The 6,000-nt window shown below is 33.0% G+C and overlaps 1 protein-coding gene across 5 annotated transcripts in view; it reads left to right on the top strand.

Annotated features, from left to right (window-relative positions):
• LOC128672913 (mitochondrial cardiolipin hydrolase-like) overlaps positions 1–2,322 on the top strand; it is a 125,404-nt gene extending 123,082 nt beyond the window's left edge. For all 5 annotated transcript variants that reach the window (XM_053750434.2, XM_053750431.2, XM_053750432.2 and 2 more), the window contains one exon: positions 1,365–2,322. The gene's annotated coding sequence lies outside the window, so the exon portion shown is untranslated. The remainder of the gene's footprint in view (positions 1–1,364) is intronic.
• Positions 2,323–6,000: the final 3,678 nt, after the last annotated feature.

The following is a 6,000-nucleotide window of genomic DNA, read 5'->3' on the forward strand; positions in this document are numbered from 1 at the left end:
CGAGTATAGATTGACTGAATGATAAGTAAGCACTTCACAGCGAAAAAAAACGATGTAAGCCCGATAATGCTGTTTACGTGACTGATAATATCAATATGACAGTTATTCCAATTTTTATAGAAATAAAATTAAAAGACGCATAACGATGCATGGGCAAACTACAAATTATGGACATTAACATAGATTCTATGGCATTTAAACGGAAGCCCCAGAAAAAGGGAATTTTGGCAGGCATTATGTAAACAAATTATGGAGATCCCTTATAATAAATTACAATATCACTAGGCTTATTTCTATAGTCTTGTTATAAAATGAAAGAGCTCTGTTATCTAAAATTATATTTGATATGAGAGCTCTTTACATAGTGGTCTTGATTTGGATTAGGAATTGAGGTAAATCGTTAAGATTACGATGGGGCGTAGGCGCAATCGAGGGCATGATGAAATACTGATTGATAACGTCCTAAACTGTGATAAGAATATCGTTGTTGCCATGGTGACAGTTTACGTGCCAGTAGTTCCCCTCCCACTGTTGTTTTAAGAATAATTATAGTCAACAACTTAGGACATTGATCTTTTACAAATTTATCTGACGCACACTTTACGTCAAAGATAATTTTGACTGATACAGTTTCACTCAAGATAACGAAAAGCCTTCCAAGGTTTTCCTTAATTTCTCATCGTCCTTGAAATGAATAGATTTATAAATTCAAAAATAATGTTTTCTGATTGTATATGTCATCATCTGTGCTGTGAGATTATTCGACAGTCACTCGTACATTCATCTTTATTATTCCAAAAAGTTTAAAAAGACAACGTCATCTACTACATATTAATCTCAGCCCCCTCCTAGATTTATTACGGGATTCGTCACGTCGTAATTTGACCAAATTGAAAATACATTTCGCGAGAAGTTGGCACGTCGGCGGTCTTTGTCATCTACGACAATGTGCAAGTATATTAAATCTAATAGTTGGTGCTGCGTCATACTTTTGGAGCGCACTTGGGACTGGTAAATCCCGTGAGACTGCACTTTGGACTTTTAATTGACTGCCATTTCACCCATTCACCAGATCCACTGTATATCCAGATGTGTTTATTTCGAAGCATTCATTGTAGTGACTTGCCATATTTATTCAGATTTTGAGAACCCATCCATTGTTGTTAGGTGTATTTATCATATCTTAGGTAAAATTTAGGTTAGTAATGATATTTGAAGGATCCATTGTAGTAGTATCTTTTTTGTTTCGGGTTTTTCGCGTAGCAATGTCATTTCATGTCATTGTGGATTTTAGGATAATATGATTAGTTTTATCTAATTAGTGTTAAATTACATGAATTCTAAATTAGTCTTCTTTGTTACAGATACAACGCGAAACATCTGTTGCTATACAAGTTCCTTCAGTCATCATCACAGTCCACCGTTCTAGATTAGGCTCTTCGTGTTACAATGATATTCTTTTTATTTATATTACCTATTATCCTACAAACATTTGGAACAGAAAAAACTAACAGTTGACTATTATCACTAAGTTCAGTATATCTTAATTTTATTCTCAGCATTTGCTACGTGATAATGTTTCATTGTAGTTTCTTTTGTTCTTAGGAATAATTGATTTGTAACATTTAGCGGTCCAATATTGTCACTTGAACTATTATTATTGTTAAAGCAATCATCGTTATTGATGAGGTCATGGAGGGAATCGCAAAAATGCTCTGTTAGTTTATAAGTTTTATGACTTTGCAAATTGTGATCCTCACGACATTTTTCCGATTTCCTCCACGATCCAAACACGTTCGCGCATTTATTTATTGTTTTTTTTTTTAATTTATTTTATATACAATGTTTATTTATTAGAAAACTTTTATTGTGAATTTTGAATAATATTGACTAACAAATACTAAAATTTCTAACGCATGACCATATATTTTATAAATTCAACTCGCGAGTGTGCATGACTTAATGTTTTAATAGATTTAATTTTGTTTTTACTCATTGTTATTTAGACAACTTGCTACGCTGACATGCTTTGTATTATTATTGATTTTGAAATGTTTACTTCAACAATTTGTGTATATATTATGTGATCAGAAATACGAGATCAGTTGTAATTCGTACGCCTTGCTCCATAAAACTTGATTTTAGGTTTAAATCGAATCAATCGCTTAAATTCGAGTTTTAGTTTATGCATGGCAATACCCGGGGATTGCATTCTAGTTTTTTTAAGAAGAAAAATTTGATTATGCAATCTGATTAATCTGAGAATAAGTAAATCGATGTAATTTTATTAAATTTGATTATTAAATAAACATTTCGGCATGATGATATTGTTTTATTATACGCCCAAAAACGGCATATCAAACGCAATTACTTTAATAAATCAATGAGCTTTATCACAACTAAATAAGGTTTAATATGTAGTGGTTGAAGACACAATAGTCTCATAAAGGTTTAAGCTTCCATGTGATGGTCCTCAGAAGATGTTCCCAGCGACCATATGAATGGCACGTTTGGAGGTCGGACATAAAGTCATTTTTCAATTAGTCCAATGTCATCAGGACAGACCGACCTTTGCACTAACTGTATTCGATAAATTTGCATTACCACACGAAAACCCACTTTATTATTTAAGTAATATAAATTAAATTAAATCGATTGTTGCTCTGCTATCGATATAGACGTTCGGCAAATTTAAACAGTTGTTGCAATAATTTTCTTTTGATAATCGGTCGCGACATGTTGAAGGTTGGTTTCTGCGGGTTTTGAACTAGCGGTTTCTAGAGCGTATATATTTAACTGAATTGGGTCGTGTCAGTAGAACATTGCTAATTTACTCATTGTATAGTCTCCTTCTTGCGTAATATGTTCTAAAATAAATTTTACAACAATAACTCAACTTTTTGCGCCTTCAGAAAACCTATCCGCGTATCTAGTAGACGGATTAGTCAAACTAATTAATTCATCATGTGAAATGGCTGTCGGAACGTCAGAACGTTATCAGTTATGATCTAGCGGGTCAATCACCCACTAAATCCCACAGATAATTAAGTATAGAATTTAGAACGATGGCCGATCAAAAAGCGTATCTATTTGGAGTACGTGCAATCTATAAGTAGGTAATAAAATTGTAAGAATCAGTTATATTATAAATGTTTTGTACATACTCTTGTACCCTTTTTATCGAATTTTCAATATAAATCCAATAACTACTAAATTAGATCTACATCGTATTCGCAAACATGCACTAGTAGTGTTATACTTACCATATGCAGCAAACAAATCATATTAGTCTTCATTTATCAATATTTTATAGTTTTAGCATAGGTTATTTTCCCAAAAGAGAATAATCTCAGTCTGACAATCCTTGTCAGTCTTGGCGCCAAAATAATTTGGTGTCGACCCAATGTGGTGAAGTGCAAAGAACAAGTTTCGATTAAAACATGCACTTTTAAAATGAAATCAATATTATAGCGGAACATAAAGTACAAGAAGGGCAATGCGCAGGAATTTAGCGCAAGCCATCAAAATTAAACTCTGACATTTTTATAAGCGGCTTCTTACGAGCGCCTCTGGTAAATAAAAGTTGTCACGCCACTGACTTTCGTGCTTGCGAAATTCGACTTAATTGGGTTGCCTTCAATTTCAAGTTTTTAAGCTTAATATCCACTAAAAGCTTGTGCTGTAATTGATATATTATAGCTTGTGCTGTAAGTGATATAGCTTGTGCTGTAAGTGATATATGATAGTGAGAGATATATTTCGTTCGCGAACATTCTAGAAATATTTGCTATTGTTCCGCGCAGGGCTCGTTCAATTCGCTGAGGAAAGGAAAAGTCATTTACGCTATTGAATATACCAAACCAAATACATAAATTGAAATAATATAATCTAAATTTTTATGTAAAAGTGTTTTGAAGTGAAAACTTCTTTAGCGGCGTTGTGCACTTTTTGTGATGGGTAAAAAATGTTAAACTCGCGTCAGGACACGTGACCCTGATCGAAAATTCGTAAGATGTCAAAAATGCACAACGTTAATATTCAAGTTGTTCACTTCTGCCGGCACTCCCGGAGTGCAACACTTTTTTTTAAATAACTTTATCACTACACTTAATCACTACATGACATAGATACAGAAATTAAAAATAATAGAAAAGACAACAGAGAACTTATCTTACTCCATTCAAAATAATATTGGTTTTAACCTGTGAATTTATTTCATGAAATTATTATTATTGTGTCAGCGCTTTCAAAAACCTCTTACGTTGTTAGATTATCTAGATCGGTCAGTACAAATCCTAGTCCTAGCCTCTGTATTAAAGTAGCTCCTCGTCATAAATCTCTGCCAACGTCTCCTCACTCTAGACATCCATTTGTCGAAAGCCTTTAAGTGTTATCTAACATTTGATAAGAGAACAATTCGCAATTAATCATAATTCACATATAACATCCTCGCATACTTTAATGAAAGTTCATTCACTCACATCAATCATCGTTTTGAAAAATCAATTTTGATTGTAAAGTTTAAAAATAAATTTATAAATGCACTAAATATCTATAGGGTTTCCTGCATTTGCACACAAGTCAGCAAGCGCACAAGCTTGCTACCTAGCAAGGTACCTACCTACCTAGCCTGGATACATGAAATAAAATTATTTTTTGATATTTTATTATGTCCGTGTTGACATTCGTTTGTCTCTGTTTGAGTATTTGTGTTAGCAACACCGTAACAAAATTATAAAATTACTTTTGTATTCAAGCAAAATTTTACAAATTACAAACTTTATTTTTTGTGATGATAGTTACATTGACCTGTGTTTAAAAAGGAACCTTGTATAAAGTTTTTCTGCGGGGCTTATTTATTGAAATTTTGTTTGGACAAAGAGAAACAAGCGGATTTGCCCTTTGCATTAAATTTTAATCCCCAATATGACACGAGAAAGTGGATGATAGACGCCCTAACATTTTTTTCTGTATGGAATATTCGCGAAAACTCCCGGCACGCAACTAGCATAGCTTAAAATATATCTTCAGAACTGCCTTCACTGGATGACACCCTTACTTGTGATTATTGGCCCAAGCACCCGGGCCGCATAAGACACAGAAAAACCTCTTGTATAATATAATTATGTAATTATAGTTAAGCGTATTGAAACGTCTGTCATACTATCGGCATATATCAATGAAATTTTAATCCACCGATCGGAACGCCATTATTTTGTCAACTTTTTTTCTTTGACAAACACTAATTACGCTTAATTTTGTTTTGACTTCAATGCAAGTGTTACGAGAAAGTGTTACGATTGAAATCAAAGTGATTAAAAAATGTTTACATCTGAAATCAAGACAGGAGTTTGAAATTATAGATTAGAATATTTACACACCCAGCAAGTATTATACTAATCCTTAGTTTAACGCTTATTCCTTTCTAAATATTAGGTACTATTATTGTATACTAAACCGTCAAACCTTAATCATTTGGCTATAAATATTTAGTAAAAGTGCTCTTAATCTATTATTTTGACAACCGAGATTGGAATGACTTCGGTATATTCTAAGGTAAGCGAAACAAGAAGATATGTCTAGAAGACAAAAGAAGCAAAATTTTTCTTGACACCACATTATTAGTAAAATATGGGTTTGATTTATGTGTAATTTTAAACATAGTATGTGATAACAAAACATAATGTGGATCTATTTTCTTTTGATTGTTGGTAACATTGTAAAACATCAATAATTTGTTTAGAAATAACAACTTTACTTTCAGGTAGGTCTGATTGTAGTTACTTTAGTCGCGCCTGCTGCCCGCCGACCTAGTTGATTTGCGATGGCTTTTAAACACTATATAGTCTTCCAAACGCTGCGCCTAATTCCTGTTTTTTCACATTTTCCAACGGCGGTGATTTCATTTCGTACGATCTTATCAATAGAAGTTGAAGAAAATTATCACTGCATGTCTCGTAATTTCGCAACGTGTTCGACTACTGGCTTTCATAAGAAGAA

The sequence above is a fragment of the Plodia interpunctella genome, chromosome 10 (genome assembly GCF_027563975.2).
Source record: "Plodia interpunctella isolate USDA-ARS_2022_Savannah chromosome 10, ilPloInte3.2, whole genome shotgun sequence".
Taxonomy (NCBI): Eukaryota; Metazoa; Arthropoda; class Insecta; order Lepidoptera; family Pyralidae; genus Plodia; species Plodia interpunctella.